At 41.0% G+C, this 13,942-nt stretch overlaps 1 protein-coding gene across 5 annotated transcripts in view; it reads right to left on the bottom strand.

Moving 5' to 3' along the window:
- NMNAT1 (nicotinamide nucleotide adenylyltransferase 1) overlaps window positions 1–13,942 on the bottom strand; it is a 28,197-nt gene that overhangs the window by 13,707 nt on the left and 548 nt on the right. Inside the window, exon 1 of one of the 5 annotated variants that reach the window (XM_043486263.1) lies at window positions 13,789–13,942. The exons of 1 other annotated variant lie outside the window; for it this stretch is intronic. The gene's annotated coding sequence lies outside the window, so the exon portion shown is untranslated. Of the gene's footprint in view, window positions 1–3,528; window positions 4,128–11,902; window positions 11,926–13,577; window positions 13,759–13,788 lie in introns of those variants that run through there. 3 more of the 5 variants (XM_043486266.1, XM_043486267.1, XM_043486265.1) reach the window with 3 other exon arrangements.

Below are 13,942 nucleotides of genomic sequence, written 5' to 3'. Positions count from 1 at the left end.
TTGGGACTCTCAGTTCAGTCGCTCAGTCGTGTCCAGCTCATTGCAACCCCATGGACTGCAGCACACCAGGCTTCCCTGTCCATCACCAACTCCCCAAGCTTGCTCAAACTAATGTCTATCGAGTCGGTGATGCCATCCAACCATCTCATCCTCTGTCACCCCCTTCTCCTCCTGCCTTCAAGCTTTCCCAGCATCAGGGTCTTTTCCAATAAGTCAGTTCTTGGCATCAGGTGGCCAAAGTACTGGAGCCTCAGCTTCAGCATCAGTCCTTCCAATGAATATTCAAGACTTATTTCCTTTATGATTGACTGGTTTGATCTCCTTGCTGTCTAAGGGACTCTTAAGAGTCTTCTCCAACACCACAGTTCAAAAGCATCAATTCTTCGGCGCTCAGCTTTCTTTATAAATAAAATCCAACTCTCACATGCATACATGACTACTGGAAAAACCACAGCTTTGACTAGATGGATCTTTGTTGACAAAATAATGTCTCTGCTTTTTCATATGCTGTCTAGGTTGGTCATAGCTTTTCTTCTAAGGAGCAAGCGTCTTTTAATTTCATGGCTGCAGTCACCATTTGCAGTGATTTTGGAGGCCCCCCCCCAATAAAGTCAGCCATTGTTTCCACTGTTTCCCCATCTATTTGCCATGAAGTGATGGGACTGGATGCCACGATCTTGTTTCTTGACTGTTCGAGTTGTAAGTCAGCCTCTTCACGCTCCTCTTTCACTTTCAACAAAAGGCTCTTCAGTTTCTCTTCGCTTTCTACCTTAAGGGTGCTATCATCTACATATCTGAGGTTACTGATATTTCTCCAGACAATCTTGATTCCAGCTTGTGCTTCATCCAGCCTGGCATTTTGCATGATGTACTCTACATAGAAGTAGAGTACAAATTTGTCACCCTAAATAAGCAAGGTGACAATATATAGCCTTGATGTACCCCTTTCTCAATTTGGAACCAGTTCACTGTTCCATGTCTGGTTCTAACTGTTGCTTCTTGACCTGCACACAGATTTCTCAGGAGGCAGGTAAGGTGGTCTGGTATTCCCATCTCTTTAAGAATTTTCCACAGTTTGTTGTGGTCCAGTCAAAGGCTTTGGTGTAATCAATAAAGCAGAAATGGATGTTTTCCTGGATCTCTCTTGCTTTTTCTATGATCCAACAGATGTTGGCAATTTGATCTCTGGTTCCTCTGCCTTTTCTAAATCCAACTTGAACATCTGGAGGTTCTTGGTTCATGTACTGTTGAAGCCTGGCTTGCAGGATTTTGAGCATCACTTTGCTAGCGTGTAAGATGAGTGCAATTGTGCGATAGTTTGAACATTGTTTGGCATTGCCTTTCTTTGGGATTGGAATGAAAACTGACCTTTTCCAGTCCTGTGGCCACTGCTGAGTTTTCAAATTTGCTGGCATATTGAGTGCAGCACTTTCACAACATCATCTTTTAGGATTTAAAACAGCTCTGCTGGAATTCCATCACCTCCACTAGCTTTGTTCGTAGTGATGCTTCCTAAGGCCCACTTGACTTCACATTTCAGGATGTCTGGCTCCAGGTGAGTGATCACACCATCGTGATTATCTGGGTTATTAAGATCTTTTTTGTATAGTTCTTCTATGTATTCTGGCCACCTCTTCTTAATATCTTCTGCTTCTTTCAGGTCCACACTGTTTCTGTTTTTTATTGAGCCCATCTTTGCATGAAATGTTCCCTTAGTATCTCTAATTTTCTTAATGGAAATCTCTAGTCTTTCCCATTCTATTGTTTTCCTCTATTTCTTTGCATTGTTCACTTAGGAAGGCTTTCTTATTTCTCCTTGTTATTCTTTGGAACTCTGTATTCATATGGGTATATCTTTCCTTTTCTCCTCTGCCTTTTGCTTCTCTTCTTTTCTCAGCTATTTGTAAGGCCTCCGCAGACAACCATTTTGCCTTTTTGCATTTCTTTTTCTTGGGGATGGTCTTGATCACTGCCTTCTGTACCATGTCATGAACCTCTGTCCATAATTCTTCAGGCACTCTATCAGATCTAATCCTTTGAATCTATTTGTCCCTTCCACTGTATAATCATAAGGGATTTGATTTAGGTTATACCTGAATGGTCCAGTGGTTTTCCCTACTTTCTTCAATTTATGTCTGAATTTTGCAATAAGGAGTTCATGATCTGAGCCACAGTCAACTCCTGGTCATGTTTTTGTTGACCTTCTAGAGCTTCTCCATGTTTGACTGCAAAGAATATAATCAATCTGATTTTGGTATTGGTGATATGGTGATAGAATTGTCTATCATATGGTATATGGTAGAATTCTGCCATGGGTAGAATTGTCTCTTGTGTTGTCGGAAGAGGCTGTTTGCTATGACCAGTGCATTCTCTTGGCAAAACTCTGTTAGCCTTTGCCCTGCTTCATTTTGTACTCCAAGGCCAAACTTGCCTATTACTCCAGGTATCTCTTGACTCTCAGACCTGGTTCAAACTGTAGCTTTACAGCTTACTCTAGTATTCTTGCCTGGAGAATTCCATGGACAAAGGAGCCTGGAGGGCTACAGTCCATAGGGTTGCAAAGAGTCATACACAACTGATCAACTAACACTTACACTTTTACTTTACCGCTTACTATATTAGGTGTTTGTCTTGAGATAAGACATTTAATTTTTCTGAGCCTCAGTTTCTTCATTTATAAGATAGGAAACCAAAGTCTCATCTCATAAGATTGTGTGCATTTTTAAAAATATATATTTACTTATTTGGCTGTGTTGGGTCTTAGTTGGGGCAGATGAGATCTTCGTTGTGGTGCTTGGACCCCCTAACTGAGGCTCGAGTCAGTAGTTGTGATGCCTCAGCATGTGGGATCTTAGTTCCCAGACCAGGGATCGAACCTGTGTTCCCTGCATTGCAAGGCAGATTCTTAACCACTGAACTACCAGGAAGTCATGAATTGTATGCATATTAAGCGAAAAAAGTGAATTTAAAATATGACACATTTCTCTACTAATTATGAATAGTAATAACTCTTATTATTGCTTGTGGGTAGTCTTTCGGCATTAATTTACAGCCATGGTAAATAAATCAAGGTTCTCAAGATTCCTTAGAGACGAGTGTCACAGTGCCTGCTACATAGTGTGTGCATGCTCAGTCGTGTCCGACTCTTTGCAACCCCATGTACTGTAGCCCACCAGGTTCCTCTGCCCATGGGATTTCTTAGGCAAGAATACTGGAGCATGTTGTCATTTCCTTCTCCAGGGGATTTTTCTGACTCACAGATCTAACCCTCATCTCCTGCATTGGCAGAAGGATTCTTTACCATTGTGCCACCTGGGAAGCCCGTCTGCTACATAGTAGGAACTTAATAAATGCTAACTATTGTCCTTAGTGTAGTATCATTAGACAACTTTGTTCTAATGGGATGGATCTCAATTCATCTTTGCTCTGTTTAAAATTTTATTTCTGTGGTTTGATGTAACATTACCATGAAACAGAACCTGAATTTGGTTTCTTAAAGCCATTCAAATCACTGAAACAGTAACGTACAATGTAACTCACTGTGTCCCACGCAGCCAGGTGACAGTGTTCCTGTTTGCGATCACCAGTCTGACGCTCCAGCTCTATGTTCTGCTAAGGTAAGTTCTTTCTCCAGCCACCTCCTCATCTGGCAGCTCAGCATGCACGTCTTACCTGTGGGGTTGCTTTGGGTGCCTGCTGCCATTCCTGTTATGTGTTTAAATGCAGCCTGCCCCATTGTTTTACCCCTTTTATCAATGGCAGTCACCTGCTTCACCTCTTTGAAAAGTCAAAACTCTCAGTCCAGTGAGGAGAGTTGGGATTTGGGCAGACAGAGTTTAACTTTTAACCAGCAGTTAAACAGGTTAAAAGTTATACTTCCAGTAATAAGAAGTCCTTAAATGGGAGACAATGAGGGTGTGAATGTTTCCCTTTATAGATTCCAAAGAGACCAGGGCCAACAGCCTAGCATTAGCTAATGTCTCCAGGGCTGAGGGCAACACGGGCACACTCGACCAGATTATGACTTGACCTCTTATTTCTGATTCTGTGTCAGAAATCCATCTTGGCCAAAAAAGTCAGTTAATACCTTTTTCAATGGTCAAATGAAACAAATGCAATTTTACACATTTAAAATTAATTACAGTCCTAAAAACATGAAAATTCTAAAAAAAAATCTGAAAACTGAGATTCCACTTAATGATGGGGAAGGATTGGAATCCATGACACCCCTTGTAATTTGCATAATTCACATTTGCCAGCTTCTACTAGAAGAGATTTGTGTACTTCTTATAAGATGTAGGGTATATTTCCTCACTCTAGAGGCCAGAATTTCCACAAAATGTTTTTTCACCAACATCAAATTAACATGAATTTAAAAAATGGTAAGATTTCCCTGGTGGTGCAGTAGTTAAGAATCTGCCTACCAGTACAGGGGACACAGGTTTGATCCCTGGTCTGGGAAGATTCCACATGCCACAGGGCAACTTGGCCTGGGCACCACAACTATGGAGTCGACGCCCTGCAACAACTGAAGCCTGTGTGCCTAGAGCCTGTGCTCCACAAAAGAAACCACCTCGAGGAGAAGGCTGTGCACTGAAGCTAGAGAGCAGCCCCTGCTCACAACTAAAGAAAGCTCAAGAGCAGCAGTGAAGACCCAGCGCGCTCAAAAATAAAAAATATTTTTTTAAATTAAAGTAGGAAAAAAAAATGGTGAACACTGTCCACAAATTAAGAATATTAATAACTCTTAGCGTTAAGAATATTCATAAGTCAATATTATCATTAATGCTAGCACTAATTTGCAGTCATGGTAAAGAACAAAGGTTCTTAAGAGAAGTGAGTTGCCTGGAGCCAAATGAACCTCATGCCACAATTAGAATTCAAGGGTCAGTGCCTTCTGGTTTTATGTTAACAGTGTGCATTTCTTCTAATAAGTAATCAACTAGTGTATGACCTGGTATATTGATTTGTAGGCCCAGATCTTCTCGATACTGCAGTCAACCTCTCCTTACCAACCTGGTTAGCAATATCATCTTTACTTTCTTCACAATTGGTAAGTGTGGAGTCATTCTTAATAAGTGTAGTCATATACTTATTGTCTATTTGCCAGATGCTGTTAGAATAAAAATGGATAAGATAGGACTTCTTGCTCTTCAAGAGCTCACAGACTGAAATCTGAGAAAAAATTCACATTTAAAATTCAGGTGAAGGGGGAGGGGGGTTCAGGATGCGGGGGACACACGTGCATCCGTGGCTGATTCATGTCAATGCATGGCAAAAACCACCACAATACTGTAAAGTAATTACCCTCCGATTAAAATAAATTAACTCATTTTTTAAAAATGAAATAAAATTCAGGTGGAGAAAAATTTAAAATGCTCCTTAGTGTCTCTTTGAGTTGTCCTACAATTTGAATATGAAACCAATTTAATATTGGGTTGGCCAAAAAGTTTATTCAGGTTTTCTAAACGAATTTTTCAGCCAACTCAATATAAACATTTTGGTATTATAAAATTCCTTATAGTTATAACATAAAAATATCAAATTTACCCACTCATTCAATAATTAGATACTGAGAAGATGACATGGGTAGAAACACAGGGACCTCGACTACTTGAAGTCAAAAAGTGATACAGAAGAGTTGTTACTCTGAAATGTGTAGAAGTTTCAGGAATACTTTAGCTAATATATTTTAGTTATATTTTCTTTTGTATGAACTTCTAATAGTGATGTGAAATTTAAATAAAGACAATATCTAAATTTTTATAAAATGAAAACAGTTAATGGGTACCGTAGGCAGGGTTCTAGAAAGAGTCTCTACTAAACCCCAACTCCACAAGAGGCAGTGTGTGCAACAGACAAGAGCACCAGCTATGGAGACTGAGGGAGGCCAGTTCAAACCCCCACACCCCAAACAGAAGAAGCTATTAATACTTCACCCGCCGGTGATTCCCGGCCTTATTTCTAAGGGAATTCCCTGGTGGTAGAGTGGTTAGGACTCCATGCTCTCACTGTCGAGGCCTAGAATCCATACCTGGAACTAAAATCCCACAAGATGCTTGGTGCAGCCAAAAGAAAAAAAAGAAGGAGATTAAAAAACCTGTTTTGCAGTTTTGCTGTAAGATTTATATGAGATAGTGGGGGAATTATTTAAAAAAACAACTGTCACAGTTACTGTCACCAGCATTGCCAATAGTAAGAACACGACCTCTATCAAGGAAAACCTTAGCCTGGCCAAGTTTTGAGCACTTTTGTTCCAAAATAGATACAAAAGGAAACACCATGATTTAGCTTTGCATTCAGAATATATTTTGGAATGAAATAATGCCATTTACAGCAACACAGATGGACCTAGAGATTATTATACTAAGTGAAGTCAGAAGTGAAAGTCTCTCAGTTGTGTCCAACTCTTTGCGACCCCATGGACTATATAGTCCATGGAATTCGCTGGGCCAGAATACTGGAGTACGTAGCCTTTCCCTTTTCCAGGGGATCTTCCTAACCCAGGGATCAAACCCAGGTCTCCCACATTGCAAGGGGATTCTTTACCAGCTGTGCCACAAGGGAACCCACAAGTGAAGTCAGAAAGAGAAAAACAATACCACTTAATATCACTTGTATGTGGACTCTAAAGTATGCCACAAATGAACCTATCTACTAAACATATCTCCGAAATAGACTCAAAAACACAGAGAATAGACTTGTGGTTGCCAAGGTAGGGGTGGGGTGGGGGAGGGAAGGATTGGGAGTTTGGGATTAGCAGAGACAAACTAATATATCCCGGATGGATAAACAACAAGGTCCTAAGGTACAGCCCAGAGAACTATATTCAATATCCTGTGATACACCATAATGGAAAAGAATATAAAGAAGAATGTGTATAACTTGGCTGCACAGCAGAAATTAACACATTATAAATTAACTATATTTTAATAAAATCTTTAAAAAAAGAATATACTATTTCTGAGGCAATTCAACCCAGTAAACTGATGCTGTTCTGCCATCTTTTTAGGTTTTACCGTGCTGCTTATTCGGATGGAACCGGTCCCACAGGCACTAAAGAGGATGTTTTCTGCATTTGGTGTGGGATCCTTCATCGAGGGAGTCTGCACCGTAGTGTTAACATTTTTGGCAACTGACTGTGTACGTTTTTAAACATTGAATTTCTAAAGGCTTATCTTTATCTGAAAGCTTGGCTGTATACAATGCACCGTTAGTCTTCAACATTTATTTTCTACCTCAAACTAAAAAAATAGAGATGGAGGCTTCCCTGGTGGTCCAGTGGTTAAGAAGCCGCCTTGCAATGCAGGGACACCCGTGCGATCCGTGGTCTGGGAAGATCCCACATGCTGCAGAGCAACGAAGTCCATGAGCTGCAACCACTGAGCCTGTGCTCTGCAACTACTGAAGCCTGTGTGCCTAGAGCCCGTGTTCTGCAATAAGAGAAGCCATTGCAATGAGAAGCCCGGGTACCACAATGAAGAGTAGCCCCTGCCTGCCACAACTAGAGAAAACCTGAGTGCAGCAGCAATTAAGACTCACCACAGCCAAAAAATTTAAAAAATAAACCTTTCAAAAGAATAAAGATGAAGAGCTAGAACTCCTAATTAGACACATGTCACAGTCAAAACATTTCATCAGGGAAAGTTTAAAAATTCCATGAGAGATTTTTTCTTTTTGGAGGGTGAATTCCACTTGACTAGAATTATATATACAAAAAAAGTTAAGACATTAATCAACAGTGGAACTGGGTTGGCACATTAAGCAGCAAGCCTTCCATCTCTTGCTAAATTGGTGCCTTTGAAAAAATTCTTTCAGCAAAAACATTTAAAATATGTGTTGCAATTATAAGATAAGTAATTCCTCACAGTGCTCTTTTCTTCCCAAATACAGGCAAAAACCACTCCTGAACTGTACTACTTGTCTGTGCTGCTGTCAGTGAGCAGCTTGGTTTCTACAGGTAATCACAAACTTCCAGAGTAACCTAGCCCTGTCAAAGGTGTGCCAGTCCTTCGAGGGAAGTAAATGCTCAGCTAGGATTGTTACAGGTTGGTCAAAAAGTTTGCTCAGGTTTTCCCACAAGTGGAAACTTATGGTCAACTGGCTACGTTACAAGGGGAAGCCCTAGTTCCTCTTAAAGCAGGTGCTCCAAAAGGCACATACAAGTGGAGAGGGACTTCCCTGGCGGTCCAGTGGTTAAGACTCCATGTTCCCACTGCAGGGAGCACAAGTTCAATTCCTGGTCAAGGACTAAGATCCTGAAGGCAGATGGCCAAAAAAAATGGAGAGGGTTAGAATGGGATATAAAAGCCATCCTTCTCTGGCAGTCCAGCGGTTAACCCTTTGCCTTCCAAAGCAGGGGCTGTGGGTTTGATCCTTGGTCAGGAAGCTAAGATTCCATATGCCTTCGGGTCAAAAACCAAATCATAAAACAGAAGCAATATTGTAACAAATTCAGTAAAGACCTTAAAAATGGTCTACATTAAAAAAAATAAAAAGTCATCCTTCTCACTTTATTTCTGCTCCATTTAATTAGATCCCATTTTTTATCCTACAGTGCTTTTTTCAAGCCTGGGGCTGACTTGGCTGGCCAGTGTGATCCGTCCAAGGCCAGACACTAAACCAACAGTCTGAAGCTAGCATTTGAGCCCTGCTGGTTCCCTGCCTTAGATATTTGTCTTCAGCAGGTTGAATCTTTTCCAGGAGCCTTGTCACCTGACCACTGCCAGCAAGCACATAGGACCATCTCCACCCTGCTACTCCTAGATGAAGTGGTCAGCGGAACATCAGAGCCATGACAACAGGAAGCACATCAAAACCAGTCATTAGGAAGAAAGTTGTCAGGTGACAGTTTTACAAGCACTGATGATGGACAAAGATGAACAGTTCACCCCAAATCACTGGGTCAACATCACAACCAAACGCAGCCTCAATAAGGATCTCCTATTAGATATTCTTGAGATCATCACTTAAGACTTTCTGAACCTCCTTTATTCTGTTTCAGTGAAGTTAGTAGCATCTACTGGATGACTGTGATAAAAATAAGCACAGAGAAAGAAAAAATAAAAATAAAAGTCTTAGTCATGAACAAGGGGTCTAGTTTCAAAAGAACACAGTGATTCAGGCTGTATATTTGAACAAGGTCAATCTATGGCATCTTTAAAAGTGCAGTGGGAAGTTTTAGAGTAAAAATCATCACGAACCCCTCTACCTGGGTGACACCAATCTCTTGCATCATGACAGTAAACTGCTCACTAGAGAAAACAGCCAACTGACCTGCCATGCTACCCTGTCTTCTGGCTTGTTCTGTGTGTATTCACAGATTCTAAGGGGTTTTAAGAAGGAGCTAGCCACTCACAAATGCTCTCAAGTCTTTGGGACGGGGAGAAAATGGTGTTTCTTGAGCAAAAAGAAGAGTATTTCCTAGCAGAAGAAATAAGTTTATTTAAAAAAATATTTATTTATGTATTTATTTATTTGGCTGCACCAGGTCTTAGCTGTGGGATTTTTTTTTTTAGTTGCAGCATTTGAGATCTTTAGTTGAGGCATATGGGATCTAAGTTCTTGTTCCTTCTGGGACTTCATTGGGAGTGTGGAATCTTAGCCACTGGACCACCCAGGAAGTCCCAGAAGGAAAAAGTTTAATATAAACATCTCCAAGCACATTGATGACAGTGACAGACACAGACCTTCACAAATGGGAATGATTGCTTTCCATCTGCTTCTCTGTTCAGGTGGTACCTGCTGCAGGAGGTACCACCTGAACACACTATCCATTCTCCACACCAACACTTACTGAGCACCTTCCACGTTCCAAACATTGCACTAAAACTTAGGAATTACTTAGTTACTCGGGTAACTTGTACATTGACTGTGAAATCCCCTGAAGTAATTCACTTACTATGATTAACAGAAACTATTTAAAAATAACATGAGCTTCCCTGGTGACTCAGATGGTAAAGAATCTGCCTGCAGTAAGGAGACCCAGGTTTAGTCCCTGGGTCAGGAAAATCCCCTGGAGGAGGGAATGGCTACTTACACCAGTATTCTTGCCTGGGAAATCACATAGACAGAGGAGCCTAGCGGGACACAGTCCATGGGATCCCAAAGAGTCGGACATGACTGAGCAACTAACACTTTCACTTTTAATAGCCTTTTTACATTCTTTAGATCTTATTAACATGTCAAATAAATGTCAAATGTCAATTTACCTCAAGATTTCTATGAGAAGTTTCTTTTTTTTTCTCTGAACTATCGTGCCCCTGGGCTTCCCTGATAGCTCAGTTGCTAAAGAATCCACCATATTTGCTCAGAGTGGAAAACTTCTGGGCAACGTTGTGGGGGGATACAGAAGACACTGATTCGATCCCTGGGTCAGGAAGATCCCCTATTGGAGAAAATGGGGAGTATTCTTGTCTGGAGAATTCCATGGACAGAGGAGCCTGGTGGGCCACAGACCATGGGGTTGCAAAGAGTCGGACATGCACATTGCACATGTGGGACCTGGGATCCAGGGGTATAATGTCTCTGAAGCAAAATGTTGGGTATGTGCACCTAGAAGCAACTTTCTGGGAGAATGTTAGAGGAAGTTTCAGAAAATAAAACGTTAAGCATTACTCTCATTAAATTTACTGTAAGAAAAAAAAAATTTATGTTTGATACCCACTACACTCCATTTAAAATTTGGAGTGTAGCAAAATTTAAAATTTAAAGAAATTGAAATTTAAGGTTAGTCTTCCCACTACTTTCTTCACAGCTGTTAAGCCCTGACAGTGAAAACTTTCTAAATACTAATTGAATTGAATGGAATACTGAATTTTTAAATGCTCAGCTAATCTGAAAGCTTGGCTATATTTAATATACCATCAGTCTTTATATTCTACTTGTTGTAAAAATAAAGATATGCAAAAATGGGATTCCTAATTACATATGTCATAGTTGAAACATTTCATGGGGGAAAATGTAAAAAAATTCCATGAAGAATTCTCTTCCTTTTTCTACTTTCCTATAATTTTTAAACGTTAATATGGAATTATTGGGGACTTTCCTGGTTGTCCAGTGGTTAAGAATCCACTTGCCAAAGCAGGGACACAGGCTTGATCTCTGTTCTGGGAAGATCCCATATTCCTTGGGGCAGCTAAGCCTGTTTACCACAGCTACTGAAGCCAAGTGCCCAAGAGCCTGTGCTCCACAGCAAAAGAAGCCACTGCAATGAGAAGCCTGCAGATTGCAATGAAGAGTAGCCCATGCTAGCCGCACTAGAGAAAGCCCACATGCAGCAACGCAGACCCAGTGCAGACAAATATATCTATATATTATCTCCAATTATGCTTATGTAATGATGGTGATAATTATATCGGTAACATCCATTGAGTTCTTCCTGTGTACCAAGCAAGATACTAAGCAGAGACATCACTTTGATGACAAAGGTCCGTATAGTCGAAGCTATGATTTTTTCAGTAGTCCTGTATGGATGTGAGACTTAGACCATAAAGAAGTCTCAGTACCATAGAAATGACACTTTCAAACGGTGTTGAAGAAGATTCTTGAGAGTCCCTTGGACAACAAGGAACTCACATCAGTCAATCCTAAAGGAAATCAACCCTGAATATCATTGGAAGGACTGATGCTGAAGCTGAAGCTCCAATACTTTGGCCTCCTGATGTGAAGAGCCGATTCACTGGAAAAGACCCTGATGCTGGGAAAGAATGATGGCAGGAGAAGGGGTCGACAGAGGATGAGGTGGTTAGATAGCATCACTGCCTCTATAGACATGAGTTTGAACAAAGTCAGGGAGATAGTGATGGACAGAGAAGCCTGGCATGCTGCAGTTCATGGGATCGCAATGAGTCGGACCGAGTTAGCGACTGAACAACAACAACAACAATAATGTGATACTTATAACATTCCAATGAAGTAGGTACTATTATTATCCTTTCTTTTTTTGGGTGGGGAGGCATGTGGGATCTTAGTTTCCCGACCATGGATCAAACACATGCCCCCTGAAATACAAGTGTAGTCTTAACCACTGGACCACCAGGGAAGTCCCCTATTATCTCTTTTTTAGCAAGTGAGGAAACTGAAGTTGAAAGAGGTTGATCAACTTGCTCAAGATCTCACAGCTTGTATAACAACCTTGACTCTGAAAGTTCATGCTCTTAACCACTACACAGACTTACAATGGTACATTATCTACTGGTAGACATTTAAAAGAGGTCCATGTGTTCAGAGTGCCTTTGGCTCATGGTATTTCTTGTTAGCCACTTAAGTTTCATCTGACCCTGCATATTTCCTTACCTAGCTGGAGAGCTCTCTGCACTCTCATCCCAAGTCCAAGTTGAAGTGTCCTAAACTCCTCCAGCTTCCAGGTAGTATTTATCTGGTTTTCCAGTTATGACTCTCAGTTCTGAGGTTACATTCCCTAATGCTCTCTCCTGTGATGACCTATTTAACGTTCATTCCTTTCTCCTCTCTCCCCAACTTCCCTCCAGGCTTGGATTCTATTTTTGTTTGAGAAGTGAATCCTAAACCAATTTCTCTTGCCTATGCAGTAGAAATACTTTTTCATTACCCACTAACTCTAAACAAGAACCCAAAGTATGTAAGAAAACTCTCAACACAGAGCCTCTGAATCAGATTAAGTCACCATGAAAGAGCAGGCAAATATTAATACAATGCACATATGGAGAGGCCTTTCCTTCACTGCTTCTAAAATTACACACCCTAAAACCAACACAAATGCCTAAATAGAACACCTTATTATCATCATCAAAATTAGGGGACAAACACAGGGAGAAGATGTTTATTCAGCAACATCTTCAAATGATAAAAGACGTATATTTTCCAATTTTGCTTTCTGTGGCACTGGCCCTAATTATTTGCCACTGAGAGATCGATATTACCCCAAAACGTTGACACTTCCACCTATATTCACATATCAAAAATTAGAGCTAATTTTATTAATATAACAATCACTTGCTTTTACAACAGAAGTTCTGTGAATCCAAAGCGTTTTGCAAAGTAGGCTATTGGAACCATTCCAACTTGTGTGTCAACAGTCTTTTCTAAGTTGAACTTGGAACAGTGGTTTCACATACAAACTGTAACCCTGGAAGGACAACTTACTGTGATAACTAAGAAATTCTATGATCGGACAGATAATTCATTTTGGTGGAGTTCTATGGTAATCTTGGAAGTTTATCCTGCGTGGCTGAAACAAAATTATCTTTAAAGACAAAACCGGAGAAACAATTTCTCCGTAAACCTTGATGTTGTCCTGTGGACTAATAACTTCAAGGATATGTGCTGCGAACATCTGAAGACGGTTTTCACCTAATTTCTGAGTAACTTTTAAGAATGTTGCCAACAGCTAATAGTCTTCTCAAAATGAGTGAGTATCAAAGCGCTACCAGGAAGGTGCATCTAGTCTTTTACAGATTTGGAAGGAAGGAGTTCAGAAAAAAGTGAAGCGCCCCCCTCGCCTCGCTTCCACCAAGCCCAAGAAGCTTCTAAGAAAAGAATTTTGTTTTTTTTTTCAGGGTTAAGTCACCTGTTCCAAAGGCCAAAGAGAAATTTACCGAGGGTTTTGGTTCCACGGAGAGAAGCTGAAAAAATGAACGGGCAAGACTCCTTGTCCCAAACTTGAATGTGATCTCGCTTCAGGGACAGTTGTATTTGACCCTCAATGAACCCAAAATCTTGGACTCATCTGTGCTAGGGGCTTTGAAAAGGAATCCTGGGCTGCCTCGGCCAGAGACGGATTCTCAGGGGCTCCCTGTGGGGACTTACCACGTCCTCACCACGTCCTCAGGGCAGAGCGGCCCGAGTCCTCCGGGAGACGCTCCGCAACCCGAACGCCAATGAGGGTAACACCCGCGGCCGCACCCACATTGGCTCCGGGAAACCGGAAGTGCGTGCGTCTGACTGAAGTGCTCCTCCTGCA

This window comes from Cervus canadensis, chromosome 13 (assembly GCF_019320065.1).
Source record: "Cervus canadensis isolate Bull #8, Minnesota chromosome 13, ASM1932006v1, whole genome shotgun sequence".
Taxonomy (NCBI): domain Eukaryota; kingdom Metazoa; phylum Chordata; class Mammalia; order Artiodactyla; family Cervidae; genus Cervus; species Cervus canadensis.
Note: the sequence above shows the minus strand (reverse complement) of the source record. Positions and strands in the feature narration are given on the sequence as shown.